The following is a 27,213-nucleotide window of genomic DNA, read 5'->3' on the forward strand; positions in this document are numbered from 1 at the left end:
ACTACAACAAATAATCCTAAAATTTATATGGAATCAAAAAAGACCCAGAATTACCAAAGGATTACTGGAGAAAAAGAACGAAGCTGGAGGAATAACCCTCCCAGATTTCACACAATACTACAGAGCTAGAGTCATCCAAGGTATTGGTACAAAAACAGGCATATGGATCAATGGAACAGAATCGGGAGCTCAGAAATAAACTCACAAATTTTTGGTCAGTTAATCTTTGACAAAGGAGGCAAGAACATACAATGGAGAAAAGACAGTCTCTTCAGCAAATGATGTAGCAAAAACTGGACAGCTGCATGTAAATCAATGAAGTTAGACTTCTTCCTCACATCATACACAAAAATAAATTCAAAATGACTTAAAGACTTAAATATAAGACAAAACACTATAAACCTCTTAGAAGAAAGCATAGACAAAATGTTATTTGACATATACCTCATAAATATTCTCCTAGGGCAGTCTACCCAAGCAATAGAAATAAAAGCAAAAATAAACAAATGGGACCCAAATGAACTTATAAGCTTTTGCACAGCAAAGGAAACCATAAGCAAAACAAAAAGACAATGTATGAAATGAGAAAAAATATTTGCAAAAGATGAAACTGTAAAGGGCTTAATTTCCAGAATATATAAACAGCTCATACAACTGAATAACAAAAAATCAATCCAATCCAAAAGTGGGTAGAACTAAACAAGCAATTCTCTAATGAATTCATGCAAATGCACAATAGGCATATGAAAAAATGCTCAATATCATTAATTATCAAAGAAATGCAAATCAAAACTACAATGAGTTCTCACCTCACACCAGTCAGAATGGCCATCATGCAAAAGTCCACAAATGACAAATGCTGGAGTGGCTGTGGAGAAAAGGAACCCTCCTACACTGCCGGTGGGAAAGTGGTTTGGTGCAGCCATTGTGGAAAACAGTATGGAGATTCCTCAAAAGACTAAAAGTAGACTTGTCAAAGGCTTTTGATCTCAGGCAGGCTGACAAGCTCCCAAAGACCTGGGCCTCGCCCATTATTCCGCCCCAGGTCGCCTGCACCTTGAAGGGTCGGGGGCAGCCACCACTCATCAGACAGGCCCACCTGCGCCAGGGGACCCTGGCCTGAGTGTCAGTCGGAGGTGCTCCGGGCACGGCCGGCGCCCTCCCACCTCCTGGGGCTGCGACCGCTTTCCCAAACCCGCTTATGAGTGGCGGTGAAGGTGCGGGGTTCAGTGGCTACTAATTTGGGGGGGCACAATGAACCATGGCGGTGGCCCCAGACCGGCCTCGGGGTCCTAACGAGCCACGCGGCCCCAGCCTCACCTCTGCATTCCCACCTGTGCGCCTCCCCCGCCGGCTCCCCAACCTGCGTGCCCCCACCAGCATCCCTTCACCTACCCAGAGGCGCCAGCGAAGGGGACGGCAGGCAGCTGCCCAGATCCAAGGCCGTGTTCCTCCTCGGGGGGCGGGCTGGTCCAGGAGAGCCCGGCTCCTGCACAACTTCCGCGAGCTCTGGGCGGGCAGCGGCTCCTGCAGCACAGCGCGAGGCGAGCTGGGCTGGGCGAGGCCCGTTCCCAAAGCCCCACCCTGCCACAGACCAGGTCCTGGAGCCCAAGCAGAACCACCAAAACCAGCCCTGAGCCAGGCCACACCACCAACCACACTCCTGCTTGTCAAAACCCCTGTCACTGAACCCCCACCCCAGGCCAGGCCTGGTCCCTGACAGGACCCCCAAGGTGAAACACCTTATTATACTGAGGTCCCCGCCGCCACATTCTGCCCCACTATGTCCTAATCTAAGACCCCTGCACCCCAAGCTGACACGTCATACCTCACCCCAGGCCCCCCATTCCAAGATTGTCCCCTCACCCCGGGATTGCAGACTTAACCCTCAGCCGGGTCACTTCCACTCTGAGGGGCCCAACCCTCAGCATGTTTCCCCCACTGCAGGATATCCCCTCACTCTGAGTGCACCCCTGATGCAGGAAAACAGATGTGGGGCTTGAGGAGGGCAATGTCCCTGGTCTCAGTTGAGCCCCTGGAATGTGCCCCGCCAAGTGTGGGTCCTTGGCTACATGCAGGAAAGCATTCAAGAGAAAGCCACAGTTGAGTGAAGGTAGTTTATTCAGAAAGATACATTTAAAGGCAAGAGAAAGGCCAGAGAAAGGTCACGAGGTGTGGGGGTTGGGTGCTCAGATTAAAAGTAGGGATACATTCCATAGACAGAATGTGGGCTGTCTCCAAAGAGAGAGAGAGAGGCGGTCGTGAGATGCCCTGTTGCTGTTTTTTATGGGCTTGGTGGTTTCATATACTGATAAGTGGAAGGACCGGTCTAAGTAGCCAGGGGACGGGGCTGGGATTCCTGGGAATTTGGCCATTTCCCACTCTTTGACCTTTTGTGGCTGGCCTTTGGACTTCCATGGTGCCTGTGGGCGTGTTATTTACCATGTTAGTTTATTACACCGAGAGTATAATGAAGGTCAAGATCTACTTGAAGTTTAATCCCTCATTATCCTGAGCCTCAAGGCCTACTGGGGGTTGACTCACCATCTTAATGTTAATTGCTGTAGCATTCCTTGAATGGCTGCGCCTGCCCCTTTCCATCCTGTCTCTCCCCTACCCCAAGCTGACCCCCTCACCCTTCACCCCATGTGTGCTGGGGCGGTCCACTCTCCAGTCACCATGGTGACAGCCACCAGTCAGAGATCTGGTGCAGTGTGTGGACAAACAGCCCTGTGTCCAGGCTCTGGGGCTCGGCAGGCAAGGTTGGAGGCAGGTCAAATTCCTGCCCAGGGGCCCTTCCCCCTGTGCCCTGTACCTCCTCTGAGCCAGAGGCTCAGGGTGTCCCTGGCTGTGCGCCAGGGTGGTCCCAGGCTGATGGTGTGGATGGTGAACCAGACCCCAAGGGCAGAGGTGATGGGTACATGGACCTGTCAAGGGGAGGATGCGGCCAAGCCTGGGGATGGACAGCAGGCGGTTGGCTGTGTGCATGGCCTGGGCTCAGCCCAGGTGGGTTCAGGGACTGTGTTCATTCATCTGGGGGCAGAGGGAAGGGGGACGGGAGCTTTGAACATGTCCTTCTTAGGAGCCCAAGGCTCAAGAGCAAAGTTCCTGCATCCTTCACACAGTTGTCGGCGATTTTTTCTTTCATGCTACACAATAAAAGTGAGAGCATTTGAGAGGCTCAATTGAGTTCGTCCCTGATTCCTTCTCACTCTCTTGACTTTCCACAGAGTCCTGAGTAATACATTCCATCTCATTGGGACTACTGCTGGATAGAACCCACACTTTCTAGTATAAAAGGAGCCTGAATTCTGACTGGGGAATATGGTTTTCCAGGATATTAGTCTGCTATCTTGTCAATTGGCCGGCTTTCCAAATAAAGTCGCTATTCCTTGCTCCAACACCTCGTCTCCCCATTTATTGGTCTGTCATATGGTGAGCAGAACATGTTTAGACTCAGTAACAGCACCTCACACCTTCCCAGTACTTTTATTTCCTGTCTCAGAAAAGAGCCAAACAATTACATAGTAAAAGATACTCAACTCTATTATAATCAGAGAAATATAATCAAACGTGAAATGCTGTTTTCCAACCTATCAAACTGGTAAACACTTGCAAAGACTTTCCCAGTGTTGGGAAACCTGCTGGGAAGCCTTCAAAGGCTGCCGGTGGTGGTGGGCTTTAAATGGTATGACACCTTTGGAAAGCATCCATTTGTTATTATCTATCAAATTTTTAATGTGCAAACCCTCCAACCAGCAAACTAAGGTCTACAGAGAAACTTTTACTCCATATATTTCAGTATTGCTTATGTTTTCACACAAAATATGTATTACCTGAGGAATTTAAAAATACATTTTATAAAAAGAATTCTGAAATTTAGGCTTCTGTAAATATTTTCTTGAGCTTTATAACTTTACTACCCTGGAAAAAAATTAAATGTACTTTCTTCTTTTTTTTTTTTTCAGAAGTGATTAGCAGCAAAACTTGAAAATTTAGAGACTCTGAGTTTGTCTTTGGGAGAGGCCTGCAAGGGCCCCAAGGACAGACTCAGTGGCTGCAGGGTTAGGGTTAGGGCCTGGGAGGAGCCAAGGAGATGGGTGGGATAAGCTAAATTTTAAATGTCGGGTGGAAAGCAAGAGTGTGGCAAGAAGCCCAGAAGTCCCCACTTTCCATTCTCAATGAGTCATGATGAAAGAGGAATAATCAAATGGTCGCACTTAGGTAAAAAGACTGCTTATTCTGATGCTTGCCCTTAGAATGGTTAATGAACATGACCGACCAGTTGCTACCCACAGTTCCAGGCCCAGTGTTAAAACTACAGCCATTGATCTTACTGTTTCTATTTTATTCCAGTAATCTAAAGTCATAATCATGCTTGGTCTCCGAGTCCTTCTCCAGGGAGAAAGTCACGGGACTGTAACCTTACAAAGTAGCCCAAATAACCAAGAACACATCTTAAGTGTTTACAAGATAAAGAGATGTAACCACTAGCTTCTATAGAATTGGTCACCTGAAGGCATTATGATGCCATTCTAAGTCTTCTGATGAAAAAATGATCCTATTGGTTGTTATAAATGCTTCATTGTTTAAGCTATGGCTAATCACCCTGCTCCATCCCCAAGATGGCTTCTTAGTTTTGAAGGCACTAGCCTGCTGTGGGTCTGCTTTGCCTGGCAAATTAATAAAGCTTCCTCTTTTCTTCTAAACTCTAAGACCTTGTCTCTGTGTTATTTGGCTTGTCAGGGACAGGGGCCATTCTTTCTGCAACAATAAGGTCATGAGATAAACACAGACAATCACCAGGACCTCTGGATCCACCTGACATCAATATTAAAAACAGATGTAAAATCACAGAGCACGAACTAAGGAGCACTCTACCGGTGGTACAGTGGGGCGTGGGGTTGCGTGAAGCAGCGTGGCAGGACACACTCACGTTGTGCAGGCACGCAGGACCACTGCAAAAGAAAAAAATATGAAGAAAAAAGAACATTCTACCTAGTAGAAATTAAAGTCCTCCTTCTTAATCGGGATACTGAAGAATGTTAAAAATGTATATATGCACACCTTTTCAAAGCAGGTCAAATATGCTTGGGCTGGGGAGAGTTCAGGAATGGAAACCCTGAGTGTACACATGGCAATGGCTGGGGCAGGTACTGCCAACACAGGATGAGCCTGTACCCCGGGCACAGGGCTACTGTCAAAATAAATCCACTGCAAGAACAAACATTGATGAGTCAAAAACCATAAAGTTGAGGTTACAAAACAAAGCCAGGATCCAAACACAGCCCCCTCAATGTCACTACAAACAAAACATGGGAAACCAACTCAGAACACTTCAACAAATAATGTGGATCCCTTGATTCTCCCAAACACAGCACAGGGACCTGTGCCCAGATCACTGGCATCTTTTAGGTCTGCATGTCCGCATTCCTGTGCTTTGAACATCTCCTTTGTAAATTAAACTGTAACCCCTTGCATATCCAGGCCATCTTATCTGGAACAAGGCCAGGCTGTCTAAATCAAAAAGCTAAATTCCAGAATACTTAAACAACATTTTGCATTATTTCCAGAACACAGCAGGGAAGGCCACCCACACAAAGCACAGTTCCTGATGCAATGGGTGGGGGCAGGTGACTGTCCCAGAGCTTCAGGCATTCGGAAATTCTGAGCAGTTTTCAGGAGTTCTAGGAATGTGACCTTAGTCATTCACTCATTTATGAGTTTTATTAATTAAATTAACTCATGCTTTTATTAAAGTTCATAAGAAGTGCACCTTTCACGACACAGTGTCACAGAATTACAACCCTTACACCTAAGAGCCCATCTCTGCATCTAGAAGCACATGATTAAAGAAACTTCCGTGTACTGAGCCCTCTGTGGAGGAAGCTAGTAACATTAACCTGAATGACCTTTATTGGATGAGAATCCTGAAAATTTGCTGGCGTCAGTTCTGTGTAAACAAAGATCAAGTGTGCCATCTCTGTCTGAAGGCTCAAATTAGTGAGATTTTACTCGGGCCAAATTAAATTTAAAGGCCACCACATGGAACTTTCTAGCAATCAAAGCTATCTGAGCCACCTCAGGAGACAGTTCCTCATCCCAAGTGGGCTGGTATAGAGGTTGATCTGAACAGGAGAGCAGCCAGATTTGAAATCATATATTTCTGGAAAGGTGGGCCACAAAGCCAGGTGTATCTGTGTGCTGCTGGTTACACACACTGCAGCAAAGACCCACACAGAAATTGCCACACTCCTACAACCTGTCTTTATCAATATCAAGGGAGGGGCAATGGTAATAGTTGGAGAATGAAGGCAATCTGTAAACTTTAAGATCAATGTGGCCTTTGGGATCTACTTTATAACCTGATATATTACAATGGCCTCTATGCTATGCTTAACTGTAGGCATATATTAAAATGAAAATGACATTGCATAGCCTTTGTCACTGAAACCCTCTCAGATACCTTCTGTACTTACTGTGGTGCTGAGAACAACGTGTGCACCAAGTATTCACTGACTAAGCAGCTAATTCCATTTAACAATATTGATAGAAATGAAACAGGATGACAGCTAATGCTGAGTCTTGCTACATACCAGGCATTCCTTCTATTTTATGTGCATTATCTCATTTCATAGAAAGAACACGGAATTTGGAGCACATTGACCAGGATTATAATTTCAGCTCTACTTAAAAACAACAACAACAACAACAAAACAAACCGAATAGGATTTGCACCAAACTTCAACACTGGTTACATGTAGGAAGTAAGCCCAAGGAACAGTGTGAGAAATCTACACTTAGGTCTATGCAGTTATATACATGAATATTGACACATAGACATTCTATTATGTATAAATCATACATAGCATATACCTAGTGTGTATGCAGGTGTTCAAAAAGTATTTGCTGTTTTGAATTTTTAAGAAATTTGCTACTCTATAAAATATAAACAATTTACACATTGCAACAGAGAGGGAATTTGCAACAATTTCACAATGTGATGTAATTTACATTTAAATTAAATGATTGATTTCTTCTAAATTATTTATCTTATTTTTCATGTTAAAACCCTACAATGACCTCAGTGAGCATATCATAATGTACGCATAATGATGGCGAATATATACAAGCTCACGTTCCGGCAGTTTAACATAAGGAACAACACAAATATTACTAATAGTGACATGCCTATTTATGGGAAACTTGTTTTCCGTTTTTGTAGTTTTCTGTATTGTTCAAATTAACAAGGTCCTTGGCAAACATAAAGAGTTCTGCTCTTTGACCTGCTGACCGTGGGGAGTCCTTTGAGTGTGTTGGACTAGGACTTTCGGGGCAGCAGTAGTGGGAACGCCTCACAGGGGAGATGAGGATGGGAGACTTGTCTTCAGTATAAAGAAGCAATACACATTCACTGTGAAGCCTTGGAAGAGTTACTTGCCCTCTCTGAGCCTTGAATTTCCAGGCCTCTAAACTTAGTTTGATTTCTTATCCACTTACAAAGCCCCCACCAGTGCAGACTCTAACTCACAGCCTCTGGACATCTCTGGATACATGCAGTGTGTGAAGCACCTGCTTCCAGGGTCTGAGTCTGAGAGCACTTCCCCCTGGACAAACAAATCCTCCACGAGGCACACGACCCTTCCCTGACCAAACCGTGGCTCCTCCAGACTCGACCTCCATCATCTGACCTTCAGAATCATCCTGCTGGGCCCATGTCACCCAGGAAAGTCCCCTGCTGAGTCAGCTTAGCCAGGGCTGGGATATGACCACCCAAAGAAATCTGACCATCTGGCCTGCCTGCAGCAGGAACCACTTAAGGGCCAGCCAGAGCCCAGACCATGGATGTTTCCTCTCAGTGAGTCTTCATCCATGACCCTACCCTGTTCCTGGGCTGTAACCCCCACTGGCCTAGGCCGAAGTTGGACTTGGGCCTGGTTCCCCCAGCCATGTCACCCCTTGGAGAGTTCCTCCTGAATACAGTGTTCCATTTTTAGCACCTGTCAAATAACTTTCCCTAGGGGCACTGTGGCTGTCCATGGATCAGTGCACTGTCTTCATTGCCCCCACGTTCTGAAATGATGGACACAGAAAAATGGAAACCATCCCATTTGCCACCCAGCCTCCCCTTCCAGGAGGGCCCCCCTCAGACATCTCCACCCAAGGTGCTCACTTTCCTAGGGCTGGAGGTTACCTCAGTCTCCAGTCACCAGCCACCCTCTGTGTCACCAGACCAAAGACCTGTGGCTTTTCATTAATCCCATTTCCTCCAATGAAAGAATCATGTAAATACAATAAAATACTAAGAGGAGCAATGAATACAGCCCCCACCTCTCCACTGCCACAGCACCTTTGTTTTAAAGCACTTTAGCTTCTGCTGTCCCATTTGAAACTTTCCTAATATCTTAATTAACAAGGTAATATGTATTCTTTGTATTCTATTTTTATTGAAGTATAGCTATTTACAATATTGTGTTAGTTTCAGGTGTACAGCATAATGAATTGGTGTTTTTGCAGATTATACTCCATTATACTTTATTACAAGATATCGGGTTTAATTCCCCATGATGCACAGTAAATCCTGGTTGCTTATCTATTTTATATACAATAATTTGTATATCCCCTTTTAAAATTATAATCATGTTGGGTTTACACTGTATTTAATAATTATTTTAGATGTAAAAATGTGGAAACTGAAACTCACAAACACATGTACATGTAAATACTAGACTCTGTGATCACAGAGGAAATAGAAGAGTTAAAACCCTGATGTTGGGAATGCAGCCTCCACCAGCTGCCAGCTCTGTGACTCTGGGTAAATAGGGTCACCTCTCCCAGTGGTCTCCCGACTGCAGGGCGGGAGTGAGGAGCCGCCTCCCTCCTGGGGCACGGCCTGGTGCTGGGCGGGCGCTCCGTGAGCTGGAGCCCACGGGGTTGGGACTAGAGGCTGGCCAGGATGCCCAGGAAAGGGGGGGTGATGCACTGAGGGGCAGGACTGATGGGGCAGAGCAGATGAAGCTGCAGGGGGCGGCCCTATGGCCTCCTTTCCCTCCAGGACAACCCAGGCAGACCCCCTTTACCCCGATCCACATGAACTGGGCTGGAATCTTTGGCTCAGCCTCTCTGAGGATCCTCATGACTGTCCCACAGGCCTTCACTTGGGGGTGGCCCCTTCTTCCCAGGAGCCTGGAAATGATGGGAGCTCCCTCATAGGGAGGTGTCCTGGGTACCAAAGCTGGGATCCAAACATCAGGTGCCACCCCGGGTCTGTCTGTGCCCAATCCTCAAGTAACACAGGCCAAAGGCCACCTGACCCATGGGCGTCCAAGGCGCTGTCCCTGGGGTCTCCACATGTGGGGGCATGTGTTTGGCCTGTGCTCCTCCAGAGGAAGCAGGGACTTGGCCCTTCACTTCTGCAAGGGTCACCCTGCAGACTCAGGCCCCTGGGTGCTACACAAACACACACATGGCACACACCACATACACACCCTACATAAACACACACACCACATACACACACACACCACATACACCCCACACACAAACATGAACATGCAGACACACATCACACACACATAGGGCACAAGCCCGTGTCTCCCTCTTCCCTGGGGCCATGCAGGGAGCCCAGCGGGCTGACCAGTGGCAGCCACAAGGCTTCACTGACTCACAGTAAATTCCATCTCATCATTAAATTTGTCATTTATTTTAAGGTGTCAAGTGGGAAAACTTTTAAGAAGAAACTCAGCAGGACAATGACTGCACGGCCTCACAGAAGTAGAGCCTGAGGCGGAGACCCGGACCCGGGAGATGTGGGTGAGCCAGCAGCGGGGCTTCTGCTCAGGTCAGGAAGAAGCCCTCGTCCCGCCCTCCTTCCCCTCCTCCTTTCCTTCTTCCTTTCTAATAACTGTATTTGGAAAGGCTTCTTCTGCTACAGTTTGCCTGTTCCTTTTGGTTCCATTTAATAGCAACAGATTTCTTATACTGGTGTGAACACCGTCAGTATCTTTTGAAGTGCACCGTGCTTTTCCCGATTAGGAGGGTCGGGCACATTCACACAAAGGAACCAGAGATTATCCAATCTGCAGCAACTTTGTAATCAAGCCCAGCCACTAGGCCCTCACCGAAGGCAGGGGAACATCAGCCCTCCTCAGGGCTCTGCGGGGAAGACAGTTTTGTGGCTCTGGGCTGCCCCTCCAGTGACACAATCACCACCGGATGGGGCAGCCGAGGCCTGAGCTGACAAAACCTGCCTCGGTCTTCAGGAACTTTCTCACTTACCAAACATCAGCCTCTCCCCCTCCTTTCTTGTCCTTCCATGGACCAGAGAGGACCGGTGGCAGGGCTGGGCCATCAAAAGACCACGAAGGGCGCCCATTCTTTCTCCCAGAAATGACCTCCTGGAACCTGCCCAGCTCTTATCCAGCTACTCCCTAGTGTTTCTGGTCCACCTGACCCCAGTAAAGTCCATGCAGATGCCCTCCAGGCCTTGAGAAACCCCCAACCCCCTCCTGTGTCCACCGCTGACCAAAGTGTGCACCTGAGACTGCAGACTGTTTTTTGGGGATTATATGTATATATATATATAACCCAGAGGTTTCAATCTTTAAAGACTAGAGAGCTTTTCAAAATAGAAAAGAAACCAAAAATAAAATAGCCTTTTGTTCTTGAAGAGTTGCCAGAACTCAAAATGTAAACTCCAGTTTTGCAGTATATTCTGGTTATATGATCCAGACCTTAGAAGACCGTTGGGACAGTTCGCAGAGCCGCCGTCCAGTGGGCAGCCCGTGCCCCGAGCTATCCGCCTCCCCCCGCCCGCCAGCCCGAGGCCTCCCGAGCCCCGCCTGCGGCCCCAGCAGCAGCGCCGGGGAACACCTACATCCACAACCTGCTCGTGGACGGGACCTGTCAGGATGCGGCCATGGTGGGCTCTAAGGACTCGCCCCACATCTGGGCCGCCACCCCAGGAAAACCTTTGTTAGCATCACACCAGCTGAGGTTGGTGTCCTGATTGGCAAAGACTGGTCAAGATTTTTCATGAGTGGGCTAAGGCTTGGGGGCCAGAAATGTTCTGTGATCCGGGACTCACTGCTGCAGGATGGGGAATTTCCCATGGATCTTTGTACCAAGATCACAGGTGGCGCACTCACCTTCAACATCATGGTCACCGTGACTGCCAAGACGCTAGTCCTGCTGATGGGCAAAGAAGGTGCCCACGGTGGTATGATCAACGAGAAATGTTATAAAATGGCTCCCTCCTGTGGTGTTCCCAGTACTGACTTCATCTGTCCCTTCCCCTACTGCTCCCCACTGATTTTGCACCCCTCTCCTTCCCCCCCACATACACCATTTTTATTTTTGGGACCATTACCCCACACCCCTTTTTGCTGCCCAAACCACATGGTCAGAGGCCAGGGCTGGATGGACACCTCCCTCTTCTCATACCCTTCCTTTGTGTGGTTGGATAACTTTTTTGTTTTTTTGTGTATTTTTCCTGAATAAAAAAAGATTCTACCAAAAAAAAAAAAAAAAAAAGACTGCTGATCTGAGCCAAAAATATATAATTCTCTTTTAATGTCAGATGCTACCTTTTCAGTAGCCTTCCCCCAAGTTGCTTTCCATTCAATTGCCTGCTGACCCTGCCAGCCCTGCCTCCCCAGTCTTGTGATTCACTTACCTGTGGCTCTGCTGCACAGGACTGGGAGTTCTCAGACCATCCAAATTTCTCCTCCAGGATGACAGACATCTCTGGCTATTCAATTGCCATATTCCTTGATGTTTGGGTTCAAAGTATATTTGTGATGGTGGCGTTTCCAAGCTCTATATAGGGTCTACCGCCACGCTTAAAGTCATAGCTGGGTCTGCCATGAAAGTCCCCCTTATAAGCCTAAGGTTTCTTCTTAGATTTACACTAAATGTACATTTTTGTTAATATATGACTTTACTTCTTTATTTCTTGCAGTCTCCATGTTACATATTTTTAGATAAAAGACTCAATTTCAATTAAAATTAACTCAAATATATCTCTTTTATAATAGTATCAAGAGATCGGAAACAACCTTGAAATATGGCGGTCATAATCTCATGGGTTTTATTCTCTTTTTTTAAGCAAAATAAATCATTATCTCCTTTCTTCCCAGTGGGGACACGGGGAGGGGAGCATTAATCCTGAATGTTTACTTATGTTTAAAAAATAGCTTTTCAGAGTGGGTGAACAGCCTAAATGTGTTTATTTTTTATAAGAGGTAGGAAATTAAACTCCTGAAGACAGTTTCTTTACCTTGTTAATTTAATTTATAAAAAAAAATGTGGTGAAAATTGCAAATCTTCTTCAGACTTCTCAAAGATATTGGGACAGGTACCTTATCACATAGGTCATCACCAATGGTCTTTCTGATTCTAGAGAAGGAACCCTATTGTGAAATAGTAAGCAATTAGTCAATATTATTAATTTATTCTGAACCTTTGAGAATTAAGACATAAAATGAGAACAATTTCCCTTTGGTGCGATATTTATCCATAATGAGAAGATACTCATCCATCCATTTACTAGACCCTGGGATGGCGGAGAAATGTGGGTTGACTCTGAGTAGCTGCTGAGCTGATGGAAATGATGCTACAGTTCCCACATGTCTCACTGTGCTCCCCCTAGACATTTGGTTTTCATGGCTCTCTCTGAAGTTAGAGAAAGTCATAATGGATCATCACCGCATTTAGATTGTGATTGTGATTCTTCACACCTAGAAATAATGTGGCTTCCCAGGCTCAGGCCAAAGGACTCTCTCCCCAATACATAGTGGTAGGTTAGTGGGGGAGTGGGACACCATTACCCCATGCATAGAACAATCATTTAAGAAATGTTTTAACTTATAACTTAAACCATGAGATAATAAAGTGTAACTGAAACATTAAAGCCAATGGTTTCAACAACTAGCTATGTAACACTGACTAGTGCAAAACATGGGTCTTACACAGAAAACTGATAACACAACACCCACCCTGAAAGAATTTATGATCTAGTAGGAGAAAGAGAAAGAGCAGGTATTCAACAAGTAAGTAAGCATGTAAGTAAATACATAAATACTGAAAAAATGAATTCTCTACTAGAAAAAGAAACAAAGAAGAGCTGGCATTTCCAACTTACAGCATAAGAAGGCACTGAAGGCTTGGGGATATGAGCATGAAATAAAGTTGAATTGGATGTTCTTTTGTCCCTTTTGTAGTTTTCCCAAATGTAAATGGATTCCTTCCATAAGGCAGTGGTGTTACAGTACTAACGCTACTCTTAATGTCCCTAATTATCGAATGTGGAACAATGCAGATGGCAGGCTATTCAGGATTTTTCTTCCTTTGTCTTTCACCATGAGAACCAGCTCACTGCTCATTAAAACATCCTGCAGAGGGCAAACAAGGGAGGGGAGGGAGCTGAAATTACTTTTGGAAGTTTTTGGGAAGCATTGGTGAAAGTTTTGGTGGAATTGTAGAAACAGTCTCTTTATACTGTCTTCTTCTTTCAAAGAAATCTTGTTTCCCATCAGTGAGATTTATGTGGAGAGTAGAAAATGCCATGTGTGCTTTGACTTTCTGGATAATGGAGTCTTCAAAGAAGGACTTCAAGAAAATAAAGTTTTCTCCCAATTCATATCAAATATTAATTTATATTTTTCCTCTTGAAATTGATTTTATAACCTAAAACAAACCAAGATAAAATATTTCTCAACTAACAGAACACATCAGTATTCACAGAAGTAGAAGAATCTGTTTTTATGTTAAAATTGATGGACCTTAAATTTACTAAAGAAATAAACAAGTGAGAGAAACAAAAAAATCTAAAAGTAAAATTAAAACAACAACAACAACAACAACAACAAAGAATGACTTTAGAATAGTGACTCTTATCAAGAAAGGAGCATGAATTAAAGTGAAATCTGTGGTGAAAATTTCTGAAGTCCCAGATGCTAATCGGCCTCCTCATCCACTGCACCCCCACGGTCATTGCCTGTAACACGGAGAACAACTTCAGACAGAAGCAGGCTGCACATGTAAGCAGTATGGGTGCTGCCAGAACTTTATTTAAACCCAATAAGATAGAACTGATTCAATAAAAGAGGACAAGCAAGGGGAGGGACACCTGTACGGACATTAGTGAAGACTAAGTTTTGGCTGTTTAAACAATAGCCCACAAAAATGAATTCTTCTTTGAGATAAAGACTTCTGTTTTTATTACTTTTAAGGCTTTTTGATGGTTGTGACGTCCCTGGGCTTCCAAGATACATACGAAAAGTGTCTTTTTATACACTAGATTGGAAAATAGAACAACTAATAATGATGATAATAATAGGTATTAAATCTGGGTACTAGGCGCAGCATACGAGGAAGTGTTTCACAACAACAACACGAGAGCTAACGGGCATTGAGCATTGTGATGTACAGTCACCGATGAGCAGTTTTAAATGTTTTAATTCATTTATTCCTCATGACAATATGGTGTGGATTCTTTTGTTACACTTGTTGGATCAATGAGGAATCTTGGGTAGATGGTGTCACATTTTAATCTAAATTTCTTGTGTAAGTCAAATACAATTTCCCCCTACCAGGATTTTGATTGTCTGATGTCAATTTATATGCACAGTATTTTTTATCTCCCATTTAAAAAAATAGTGGTAAAATACTCATAACATAAAATTCACTATCTTAACCATTTTAGGTGTACAGATTAGCAATGTTAAGAACAAGTACATTGTTGTAGAATCTTCAGAACTCTTTTCAAATCTTGCAAAACTGAAATCCAATACCCAGTAAATAATGCACAGACCCACCATTTTCCTTTCTGTCTCTATGACTCTGTCTACTCCAGATACCTCATACAAGTAAATTCACACAGCAGTTGTCTTCTTGTGACTTCCTTATTTAATGTGTCACAGAGTTTTTGAAAACATATGAAACTATGATAATGCAAACATATTATTTTCATTTTATAAGAAGGTTTTTAAAATTATTACTATCTCCCAAAAAGTGTCATGACAAGTGATGACTTCTGTGCTTTTTTTAAACTCAAATAATGATTTTAACTCACTGTTATTTTTTAATTTCTAATCATTTACTTAGAGCAAGAAAGGTTTTAAATCAACACATGCTACCAATAACAAAATATATATCAATACTAGACACTTATATTAAAATTTATTATCAATAAGATATTTGATACACTTTGCATTGTCAGTTTCTCAAATGAAAACTTTGAGACACACTTTATTATGCTTTATGAAGTGGATATTATTTTCACAAAGAAGTGTATTCCTAAATATTTCTAAGTATTAATTGTATTTATTTCCTTTCTTTTTTAATAAGTGGGATAATTTCCATCAATTACAGACCCACAAACCCAGCTGAAATAAATATTATATATTCCCAAGACAATCAGTCACCATTTTGCATTTACAATTTTATTCTTAAACTAAAATTTGAAAGAACCAAAGTCAAATAAGAACCTCATGTTTTTGTAATCTATCAGTTAAGTTTATTATTAAAAATTATTTTTCTTCCTTTACATATAAAATTAAGTAGACTGTGGCTCTTCCTTTGTAAAAAACAAACAAACAAACAAACAAACAAACAAACCAAAAAAAACTAAGAATGTTACAGTTCAGATTTCAAACTTCAGCTTTTTCAACAAAGCTCAAATTTTCTTTTCACCATTTTTCTTTCATGACCTCTGATGGTGGAAATGTAAATTGACATTACAAATATCAACAGAAATAATGCCACAAATTCCATTTACCTTGTTACTGAAGATCATTTCCCTTCTTTTCATATTTATTTACCTTGAGAATGTAACGGTATTAATTATTCAACAATATAGAAAGAGTGTTGGACAATTTCATACTACTTCGAAGCATAAGAATTCCCTCTTATTCACAGTGTATAAATCTCAAAGTGTATGTGTGCACATTACATACAGTAAAATGAACATTTTATTGATATAACAACTTACTCCTGCAACTACTAACTTTCAAATGGAAATTGAATAAAGTTTGGCTAAGTTGAAACAATTATTTTAATTTACAAAACCATCATTTTTCCTAAATCCTGTACATATGAATAAGGCAGCAAAATTGTATATTAAGATCTGAATTATTTGAATTCATTACTTCAACTTAGTTAATAAGACTACTGTCTTGACATGAATTCCTCCCAAAAAGGCCTCCTCAAAGGGAATTTATCTGGGAATGTGACCCATAGAGTAGGAATAATGAACAAGGCGGTGAAAACAGGGAAGAAGGAAATGCTGAAGTATGGATATGTTATCACAATGACCATGGTCGACCTGTGCTGGAGTCCACAGGCTTTCTGGGAGGCCTCATGAAAGCCAGGAAATGAAGAGAAGGCTTTTCCCACAGGCTTCCACCTGCCATGGATTTAGTGGCCCTTGGACTTTGACTATCACATAAGCACTTGTAGGCTGCACATTCCGCATCCTGCATTTCTTGTCAGAAAGCTTCCAGGAAAGGAAAGGAGAGGCTCACGCCTTAGCCAGAGTAAGGGACTCCCCAGTTGCACCTGCAGGAAGCTGGTCAAAGTCTCCAAGAACTGGTAGTAGGACAGGTGCCTGCAGTAGGACACGGGGCCAGGAGGGTGCTAAGTGATGCTCAGAGTGGGTGCTGGTGCACTAGAGCCTTAGGACTCCTCAGACCCACCTTTTCTCTCCCTTAACTCTAATCTGCCCCTGAGTCTCCTTCCAGGTGCTGGCCAGCTGCAATCTCTATAAGAGGGTTTGTGGAATATCCTGGTGGCTACAGCTGCTCCCAAAGCCTTGCTGAGAGTCAGCATCTCTCCTCCCCACCACTAATTCTAAATTTCTCTCATCTTTGACCAGTGTCTCAGCTGATCTAAGGTTGCCTGCCTGGTAGAGTGAGCCAGACCTTCTTCATCTAGGTTTGATTTGCTTTACCTCCATGAGGACATAGTTGCTGTAAATGCCAAGATACCATTATCACTTGTCACAAAACACCAGGTGATGCATCAGTGAAGTTTGTGACTATTCCTTCCTGCCTCCACTATACAGCAGTGACCCAGGTTCTTCACGTTACTAAGGGCAAGTTAATCTTGAAAATATATTAACATATTAATTCTCTTTTGTCTGATGATCCAGGAATGAGAAGGCCAATCACTGGAATCAGGAGCCCAAAGTGGCTAGATGATAGTCAGTTCCTGTGGAATGCTTATGTTGTCCTCTGGTGGAAGTGTTTTCCTTCTTGGAAACCAAGATCTCCAATCCAGTAGAGCCTAAAGCTTCAGACACAGGAAGCATAAACTTTGAAATTGAGTCACTAGGAGTAATGGTAAATGGGGCCATTTGTACTCTCACCTCTTGGTTCCTGACAGGACAGCACCATATGTCAGCCATCGATACAGCACACATAGCACACACTTTCCCCAACCTGAAACTTGAGCTGAGCCATCAACAGCTCATCCAACCACTATATCAGATCAACTCCTTCTAGGTGATGAGACAGATGGTAATCCCAGTGGAATCTGTGCTCATGCACCCCTGGTTTCACAACTTTTGTCATAAATTAATCCCTCAAACACAGTGTTGTAGAGGATGTTGTGCCAATAAGTAAGGCATTTTGTAAGCCCCAAATTCATGGTGCTGGTGGAGGCTTTGCTGGCAGAGAATTAAAATGCATTACCATTGTAGGTTTAAATTCTAGCAGGGATGAACTGTTGCCATCTCTAGAGTGGAAGGGATCCAATAAAGTTAATCTGACAGCAAATGGCTGGCTGGTCTCCTTGAAGGATAATATATCACAGACTCAGGACCAGGCTCTACTGTTGACAAGCTGGGCACTCAGAAAGGAGCAGGGTCTAGATCTGCATTAGGGAGAGGGATCCCAGTCTGCTGTACCCACGGCTCTTCCCAGCCATGGTGTCATATCTGTTCATGCACCAATCGTCCAAACAGGGGACCGCTAAAGGTTAAGGATGGAGTATAGTTCACACTCACAGAGCAAACTAAGCTGTCCAGTTGATTGCTGAGAGTCTTCTATTCAGAGAGTGCTCTTTGGTGGGCACTAACACGAGACAATGGTCTGCATGCTATATATCTGCCCCCAGAGATCCATCCACTTGCCTCTTGCCCCAGATTTCCTTGTCTCTGTTTTCTTTTTTTTTTTTTCTTGCTTTACCAAAGCCCCTGACAAAAAGTCATTTGCTACTTCCCAGTAGTCTATGCATATCCATAGCTCAGGCCACTTCTGCCTCCATATAATGTAATGTATGAATTGTTCTGTTTGGAGTTCTTCCCACTGGGAGGATGTCCCTTTAGGGATGCGTTCCTTTAGGGCGAGCTCTGAGTGCAGCTGTAGTGTGACAACTGTTCACTTATGGCTGCCATCAGTTTGCCACCTTAACCCACATGTGAACCAGGCCAATATTTTTTTTTTCTCTTTAATCAGCACAGCTATTTCTAGCTACCATCAGATCTGCTGGTTCACATGGCCTGAGATTCCAGGAAACTTGCACAACAGCCTTGGCCTCCTGAAGAACTTTTTATTTATCTGGGCATCATTTAAGTCCAATAAGTGTTTGGTACACTTTTCTCATAAGGCCCTTTGTAGAAGGGTAGGTAGAATGTTTATAATTATTCTTATGTCATTAAAGAGTCCTTTCTCACGGGCACTCACCCTCCATTTTAGCCAATGGTATCTGGGTCTGTTCAAATTAAATACATCCAGAAATTGGGTGCAGGCCCTGGGTTTTGCATTGTGACAGTTGATGTTAGGAATCTGCTCACCATGTATTTACTGGGGAAAAATCTGTGTATATATAGACCTTCACAGTTCAACCCCTGTTGTTCAAGAGTTCAGAGTATTGACAAAAGACCACTGGGAGGATGAGAGAATGGAAGTTGGATAAGCAAGGAAGTGAAAACAAACTTTGAATTCTGGTTCAGCCACCATGTCTTTGAGCAAGTTACTTAATTTCTGTGCTTCACTTTATCTGTCTGTAATATGGGGGGATAACAGAGACATTGTGCAACTTTGGGTTTTTCTCACTGAAAGTGGCCGGTTTCTCTTCATCAACCTTTGCTGCCTCATCCTTTAGGTGCTTTAGGTCAAATTTAGCCTTTGTTTCCTCTAGGAAGCTTTCTCCGTCCTCCCAGGGGTTGAGGTGGCCTCCAATGTCTTTCAGCCACATGTACCTCTCCTACAGTAGCTGTTGTCATACAGAATTGCAATTGTCAGATCACTTATCTATCTGCTCCACTAAGACCAAACACTTTACTGGGGCAGGGATTATGACTGTCCTAGCCCATTTAGCACATATTGGAAAAAGTTTATAAATTTCATTGAACTCTCTTGTAGATTGTAAGGGTTAAGTGAAGTAATGTGTGTACAGCTCCTCGCAACTTAAGTGTTCAGTAAATAGTAGGTTTAAAAAAGCTCCATTATTTTTCACATCTTTATCATACGGCACAGTTCCTGGCATGTACATATTTGTATCTCAGTAAACACTTGCTGAATGAAAAGTTCAGGACAGACATGATAAGGTCCTTAACTACGTCTGCCAACACTGATTTCAACTGCTGTCAATTTTCCTTTCAGTATCCTAAATGCTGTCCTCTAAAACTCCAGTGTGTATTAAGTTCTTATTTTTTTAGAGGAAGCAATGGCAAAAATAAAATAAAAATCCAAGAAAATAATTGTAAGATGCCACTGTAGAATGGAGGAAAAGGAGAGGTAGTGGGAAACCATAGAGGTGCTGTGAGGTAGTAGGGCTTGGGGTGTCTGTATTTTCTTTCTTCCTTTCTTCCTTCCTCCCTTCCTTCCTCTATTTGTTTGTTTGTTTCTTTTTTTTTTAACTTTCACTTAATTTTATTTTGTTTCGGAGTTCTACTGAGTTGTCTTCAGACACCTTCCTTTCATATCTTAAAAATTGTATCATAAGGATGTTAGGAGAGAATTCAACAGCCTAGGGGGTCTCAATAAAATAAAGCACATAGTTCATATGATACGGAGTACTTTCTGAATTTAGAAGTTATCCCCCCGGGTGAATGGAGGAAAACTTACACTTGAGGGTCCCTTTGAATAAATGGAGTTCAAAACTTCTCAGTCCCTCCGTCTTTGTTCCTCTTTTCCTGGGTTCGGAGGCCACCTCTACCGCAGGGCGCACCTGCCACTCTCACCGCCGGCCAACCGGCGGCTCCAGCCCGCAGGCGGCTCCGCGGAAGGAAGAAGGGAGGGGCTCTCAGCTGCCAGTGGGCGGGGCGGGGCGGGGGTGCTGGGGGCGGGGCCAACGGGCGCGGGCGGCTGTGCGCGCTGCCGCCGCTACCGCGGCACCGGAGTGCGGCACGTGTCCGTGTTTACGTCCTAGTGGAGCCTATGTCAGCAGCCGACTGGCGACATTGTGACAATACTGAGGCACAAAGTTTAGGAGACGCGACCCTCCGTCAAGCCAGCTCCTGGCTGCCGGGAAGAGGAGGAGGGGGGGCGGGGAGATCGGCCTTGGTACTAGCGGTGGAGACACACACACGGTTCCCGACCACATGCCTGGCCCCACGGAACCGCGCCTCACCTCCGGAGCCCCGCAGGTGCAGCACCGCGGCCTCGCCCCAGGGGGTGGCTAGGGCTCGCGCCAGGCGCTGCGGCAGCTCGGGGCTTGTAAACAGATACCCCTTGCACGTGACCGTGTGAACTACATGCTCCTGGGGGCGTGTTCTCTTTCCCGCGAGCTGCGCCACAAAGAAGCGGGGCGGTCGGAAGGCAGAGAGGCGGGCGAGCAAGCAGGGAGAGCCCCTCAGCGTTTTAGGATGGCCGAAGGCGCCTGGCGAGGGTAAGCGGTGGGGGGAGGTGGTGCTGTTGGGCACGGCACAGCCAGCTGCTGAGTCCGTTGGCGGGCAGGGCTGGTGACCCTTTCCCCGGGGCCTGGCCCTGGAGCCACCATGTTTTTGGCGCTCAAGGAGAGACTCCAGTTGGACTGGGTGGCCTGGAGGCTGCATGTGTTCTACAAGCGGAAGAAGCACAAGTTCATCTTCATCATCTCCTGGAATGAGATTGAGGGCAAGTTTGCCATAACCTGCTAAAACCGGATGGCCCAGAGGCAGAGGAGCGGCACCAGCGGTCAGGTGGGTGCGGGATGGGGCGCCAAGCCTGGCACACCCATGTCCAACAGGACCTGCAGGCTGTGCAGCCCAGCAGGCAGGGGTTGGCCTGGGGCCACTGCCTCAGTGACCCAGGGCAGAAGCCCTGGGCCCCAGAAGCTCCCGTCCTGGACCGAGGGTGGCTTTCCATGGAGCATGTGCAGCCTTCGAGGGGACCTGCTGCCCTGAAGTTTGTCTGGAAAAGAGGTGGGAAGCCCTCTCTGGATCCCAGTGTGGGCCAAGTCCAGCCCGATCCTGAGCACATCTGCAGGTAGAGATGTGCCTCTGTGGCAGCCCCCTTGGCGCCTATGGAGGCCCAGGTGTCCTCAGTGTGGATAGTGAGCGCCTGCAGAGTGGTCACCTAGATTGAGGTGCTAGAAATGTTGAGGGAGGATGAGGCGGATCCGGCATACCCGGGACTCACAGTCACGGAGCAGCGGACGCCCGCTGTGGAGCTGGAGTCTCCGCCAGGGCGTGAAGCTGGTCCGGGCGCTTCTTCCAGGATCTGCGCTCAGTGCACCAGCAGCCAAGCCCTGTGAACTCGCAGCTGGAGCCGTGCTTGCTGATATTCCCCGAGGAGATCTTGGGCATGTGGACAGTGCTGTTTGGGGGCGTCCCGGAGGTGACTGAGCAGGAGATCGCCACTGTTACTTTTACTGGGAAAAGGGAAATAAGAATTACCTCGTTTCTTAGTCATCCCTCAAAGAAAGAATTTTTAACGAGAGAAAGAAAGTGTGATATGTCAGATTTTTATTAGTAAAATGAAAAGGTAGTAAAAAATAGTACTTTCCCAAGAATTGGGAGCTGGCCAATCCAAGAGAGGAAAAATGGCACTGCTCCTTTGTTTTTCTGTCTTATATCCTGTCTTAGGGGCATTTGTGTGTGTGTGTGTGTGTGTGTGTGTGTGTGTGTGATTGATTGATTAATGGCTCAGGTTCTTTGAGTTAACAAGCTGATTGACGACTCAAGTTCCTTTTGCTCTGGTTGATTGACAGCTCAGGTTCCTTGTGCTCTGGCATGCCCATCCCCTTTTGGGCAGGTTTTTACCCATGAAGCACATAGACAAACCAATGGGAGGGGGCTCAGACTGTAATGTTAATTACGTTACAATGAGCATTGATTCAAGTTACACCGGGTCCTTCTCTTATATGCAGCTGCAGCATTTTGATTTTAAGTGGCTTCTTTTGCTGGCCCTCATTTAGAGAAAGCGAAAATTTCTGGAGTCCCTTATCCTGAATGCATACATACTGTTATTTACTGGATTGTTCCTTCCCCCTTCCTCTCCCCCTGCCCAGTGCTCATTTCTATCTAACTACCTAACATCGTCGACTTCAGGTCTACTTGGGCCACGACCTGGACACCTGCGGATGGAAGATCCTCTCCCAAGAATTCTTCACGGAAACCCACGACTGGGAGTATTATGAACCCTTAGCGAGCTGCAGCAGAAGGACCAGGAAGCACATCCAGGAGGTAAAGACCTAGTCTGGGCTCCAGTCATAGCTTTTGGTTACTCACTGCCGAAGGCTGGAGCCTAGGCCTAGGCTGTGCGCTTCTGGGACACTTGTTTTTCTAGACAAGGGAAAAGGAAAACCTGCTTGTGTATTTTCAATTTCTTGTCCACTAGATGGTGGATCACAGTCCCTTATCCTAACAACAGAGTTCTTTCTCACAGGTTTGCGTTTCTCTCACAAAGCCCACACTGGGCTTTACACGTGGAAAGTGCAAATTGGAAATCATCCAATAAGTTACTTTTTTTCCCCAGGCTTCCCCTTGTAAGGCAGAAAGCTGAAAGGACATTAGAGGAGAAGGTTAGGGAGAGATGAGAAGTGAGGAAATACAAGGTTTAGGGGAGCTAACCTGCACTTCCCAGGAAGCCATGGGTGGGCCCACCACACCTGTCACTCCTGCTTTGGCTCTGGTGACCTTGTTGTCACTGCACTACTCCCAGGAGCACAGAGGAGAAGGCCACGGAGCCTCCACCAGGGCAGCGGCGACTGCTCCTACCCGCCAGGTTGCCCTGGGAAACCACGGCCACTCCAACCTGTGCTCAGAGAGGTGAAAAGACACTAACCACTGTCCCCGGTGTCCGTGAATCATGTGACCATAGTGGGTCATGTGACAGCCTGGGGGCTGAAGTCCACCCCTTAGACCTTCTGGGAAAGCACGAAATTCAGAGGCAAATGTAGGTGAGGCCTGGATGCTCGCTTCTTGCTCGGGACAGCAGGGCCAAGACTGTTCTCAGACCCGCTCCTCAGGGCTTTAAATTTGGGGTCACTCCCGTCTGCTGCCCCTGCTCTGCTGTGGGTGTGCCTTTTTCCTCCCTCCGAATTGAGAAACTGCACTTTCTGGGGCAGGGGACAGTTTGCATGAGTTCTGCCTTTGGCCCAGAATTTGGGGCCAAGACCTTAACTGCCCCCACCCAGAACAACAGAAATGCAAATGATGGGGGTTGTGGGGTGGGTGAGGAGTTATTGTGCAGATCGGGCGAGGTATAGTCCACGTCTCCACACCTCCCACCTCTGAGAAAGGGAGCTAGTGTTGGAGCTGCCTCAGGGAACTATAGTCAGGTTGGTAACTCAATCCCAAATGGGCGTTCAAGATTAAAAAAAAGTTCTTTATATTCTAGTTGCAGTTTTCTGTAAGTTTCAGATTGTTTTAAACTAAATAAAAATAATTTGTGGTTGTAAAAGGGAAATTAATCATCATTCTTATACATGGGTCTAAAAAAAGAGCTTAAAATGTCACTAATATGATGTGTTTTGCAATGATAATGTAAGAAATTAAAATCCAGTCATCTAGAGATCACAAATTAATTTATTAAAAATGATCCTGGAATTACATAGCTAGAAGTTTTAAACTTTAAGAAGCCAAAAAGAAAACTCTACATGTTACCAATATTTGCATACCAAATTTGTTTTAAATTGCTATTTAAAACAAAAACTATGGTAGAAATGTCTATGGTTTATAACACTGGCAATTCATCTCTGGGGTAGACCGGCTTCTTAAGAAAAACATCTTTAAGGGCGTTATGGACTGAATGTTCACACGTTGAAATTCTATTCTGCCCCTCCACCCCCCTTCCTTTTCATCCCTATGAGATGCTCAGATGTACTAAGAGGTGAGGCCTTCGGAAGGTGATTAGGATTAGACGAGGTCGTGAAGGTGGAGCCCTCCCGAATGGGATTAGTGTCCTTATAATTGTCATCAGTCTGCACCGCTTTCCCTCCTCCCCTCTCTCTGGAGTGAGGCCAGACCCAGGCACTGAGCGAGCAAGACTGCGAGCTGAGATTCTGGAGCTGCTGCCACCACCGCCAGCATGAGAGCGAGGGAGCACCCGAGGGACCCAGCCCCTGTGCGCTGGCCTAGCCGAGACCTGCGCCCAACCTGGGGCCAGCGGGAGCCACGGCCTCCCGTCTCCCCACTCCCCTCCCCGCCGGCAGCGGCAGCTGCACACGCCGGAGCCCGAGCCGGCGGCCGGGGGGCCGGGAGGCGGCTACCTCGGGCGGGGCTCGTCAGCGGCTCCGCGGTGAGAGGGCGCTGAGATGCGGCTGGAGCTTCTGTCTCATCCTGGGGCCTGGGGCAAGGGACCCCCATGGTGGAGGGAGGGTGTCCCAGCCTCAGCGACACCTGTGGGAGCCGGAAGCCAGGGTGGCGCCGAGCGGAGCTGGCTGGATCCCCCACCTCAGTGCCATCTCCGCCACCCTTCTGCGTCTATAGCATCTCCACCCTGAGTATATGAGCCGGGACCCCAAGTTCGGCCACCACCCCCCAGCCAGGGGTGTGGGCGGGGACCTCAATATGAAGTAGTGGCCCGGGCAGCGGGATCAGCAGGACCGGCGCCGCCATACTTTCCTTCTCTCGCCCTCCCTTCTGCCCCCTTGGGGGTCTTCTCCCTCAACCAGTCACTGGACCCTGGCTCCTCGGCAGGACTCCGGGAGGACGTCTTAGGGCCCCACCCCCCACCCCAGCCCCGAGGGCGGCGGGTTTGGGGGGACCTGGAGGGCCGACTGCAGCCTTCGCCCAGAGGGAACTTTATTAAAATCAAAATACAGAGCATCCCAAACCTGACTGTCCAGGGACAAGTGGACCAGGCCCGGCAGAAGACCCAGCCTGAAGAGGCCCAGAAAGAGAAGAGGAGGGAAGTGGGGCCGCTGCCTCCTCTGCTCTGTTGGTGTTGAAAAGACCTGGGTGGCTGCCCCGCTTCTTCCTCAGTAAGGCGCGGGCCCTGCCGCAGCTGCCGCCTCCATCCCGAGGAGGAAGGGAACCAGCCCACCTACAGAGCTCTGGCTCTTCTGTAAAGTGTGAGTGGCTCTAGGAAGGGGAGTTGAGGGATGGGGAGGGCGAGGGTGCCTGTGCATCCTGCGGTGTTTTGCAGATGTTTTCCTGGAGTGTTGGGAGCATATAGATGAGCGGGGTACCTGAGTCCTCACTGTGGGCAGAAGGTATCAGGCAGTCCCGTGTTTTGTAACATTTTAGTTCTCTGTGTGTGTGATACGCAAGCCTGCAGGTTTCTTTTTGTGGAGTTCTGTCTTTCTGCAGAGTGGACACTTGCATGTTTCTGGCCATTAATTGGTAAAAGGAAACTGAGGAAGCCAGAGCATATGTGCGCACAGAGGACATCTCTGTGTATGTAGCTTTTCCTGGTACATCGGGTGGGAAACAGCGCTGTAGGTTTTGTTTCTGGGCAACTCTTATTTGGGTTCCCAAATGGAAGCCTCTGACTCTGTGAGGCCCTGAAATTAAAATTTATTTTCTTTTCTGCATTCTTCCTTGAGAGTTTTCATTTCGGCACAGGAACTTTTTACCTTCTCATTTCCTGGGTGCAGTTCCTGCGTATCAGCAGGACGTGGTAACAGAGATCAGTTACTCAGGAAACTTGGGGTTCTTAGGAATCATAACTGATTTGGGGGAGAGCATTTAGTACTTTAACCAGTTTATTAAAAAGATATTTCATTTTTCCTTAGCCAATTTTTTTTCCCCTGGGTAACATATGTCCTAATTGACAGCATTTTTTAATTGGTGGAATGACTTGTGACATATTTCAGTTGTCTTCTCTATCAAATGAGGATGATTTTTTATCCCCCTTTGTTACTTTAAAGGAGAAGTCTATAGAATCTTTGATTTGTATTTTAAGTATCCTCTCAGAGTGCCAAATTAAGGTGCAGGAAGATAATGAATATTTTGTATATTTACGCAGACTTTAAGGGTTAGGCATAGGTGGAATTTTACATAACAATGCAGACAGTACCATACTGAGGATCACAGGCCCCTGGACAGCTGTGTGGGCTTAGTCCTGAAGCCACTGCTGAGAGAGGCTCTGTGGAGTGAATGTAAGCCTGGGTCATCTGTGTTAAATTTTCCATTCAGGACCTTGATCAAACTTATTTAAAACTTTCTCAAACACTTTTTAGCCTGTACTTTTTTCTTCTGAAGTGACAAATTCTACAAGTTTATTAGCCCTCATTTTTATTAGGAATTCATTTATTTATCCCAAACCTGTCTATTTAAAGTTCCAGGACAGATCCTGAGCGTGTGTTTTGAGAAATGCTAGAACGAGCTGGAGTTCATCTTTTCCTGGTTTTATAGATTTTCACTGTTCCTCTTTACCATCATATTTCCTGACTCTTTTTGTCTGTTTTACAATCACTTTGCCCTCCTCTGGAACTTCTGCAGCTGTTTTATCCTTATTTATATGCCTTGTTCTTGTTATGCCTTTGTTATGAACCTTAAATTCTGTCTATTTTAAATAGACACTGACATTAAATTATTGTGTAATGGTTGTAATATTAGATGTGAGATCAAAGACACCTGTTTCTTTATCTGTTATTTTGTGACCATGAGGAAGTCATGTATCCCATGTTTCACAAAGGTAGGAAGAGAAATCTAGTCCTGCATAGGCTGCTTTTGGGAGGGAGGAAGTGAGGACAAACCAACAAAATAGTTTGAGTGTAAATTCTACTCCATCAGAGTTGCTTACTAAATTTAAGACTTTTATTGCTTTTACTATAGATTGGCTAAAATTCATGTCAGTGTTTTATTGCGTATTTATTTAGGAGCAAAGAAACAACAAAGTA

At 45.6% G+C, this 27,213-nt stretch overlaps 1 long non-coding RNA gene and 1 pseudogene across 1 annotated transcript; one reads left to right on the plus strand and one right to left on the minus strand.

Annotated features, from left to right (window-relative positions):
* Positions 1–11,942: 11,942 nt before the first annotated feature.
* LOC141579064 (uncharacterized) lies at positions 11,943–20,464 on the minus strand. The gene is made up of 3 exons (XR_012510055.1): positions 20,070–20,464; positions 13,142–13,686; positions 11,943–12,410 (listed from the first exon to the last, which is right to left on the minus strand). It is a non-coding gene; the product is annotated as an uncharacterized LOC141579064 (long non-coding RNA).
* A 2-nt stretch (positions 20,465–20,466) lies between these two features.
* The window catches only part of LOC141579062 (large ribosomal subunit protein uL16-like), a 28,516-nt pseudogene continuing 21,769 nt past the window's right edge, over positions 20,467–27,213 (plus strand).

This window comes from Camelus bactrianus, chromosome 1 (assembly GCF_048773025.1).
Source record: "Camelus bactrianus isolate YW-2024 breed Bactrian camel chromosome 1, ASM4877302v1, whole genome shotgun sequence".
Classification (NCBI taxonomy): Eukaryota; Metazoa; Chordata; class Mammalia; order Artiodactyla; family Camelidae; genus Camelus; species Camelus bactrianus.